Here is a 390-nt window from a genome sequence, read left to right as displayed (position 1 = left end):
CACAGGAAACACTGTACATACAGATACATGTTAGGTTAACTGTAAATAGCACATAGGGAATAGAATATACAAGGGTTTCTTTCATTACAATATCTGGAAAACACAAATAACTATTTAGCTTTTAACTTTCAATCTGTAGTGAATGTTTTTTTTTTTTTTTTCCTGACCTAGAAAAATAAACATAAAAAAATTAAATATATACAATAAAAATGGATGTATATATGCAGGCATACATCCATTTTTATTGTATATATTTAATTTGTAGTGAATGTTTTTTTATTTTATTTTCAAATCCTCTTTATTGATATATAATTACAATTACAAATATATTATAATACAGAGTATATATACAAATTACATACTGACTTTGTTTGCCGTATGGCAGTATAA

The sequence above is a fragment of the Halyomorpha halys genome, unplaced genomic scaffold, assembly GCF_000696795.3.
Source record: "Halyomorpha halys isolate HHAL.00 unplaced genomic scaffold, Hhal_1.1 Scaffold1120.1, whole genome shotgun sequence".
Classification (NCBI taxonomy): Eukaryota; Metazoa; Arthropoda; class Insecta; order Hemiptera; family Pentatomidae; genus Halyomorpha; species Halyomorpha halys.
This window is presented reverse-complemented; position numbering follows the sequence as displayed.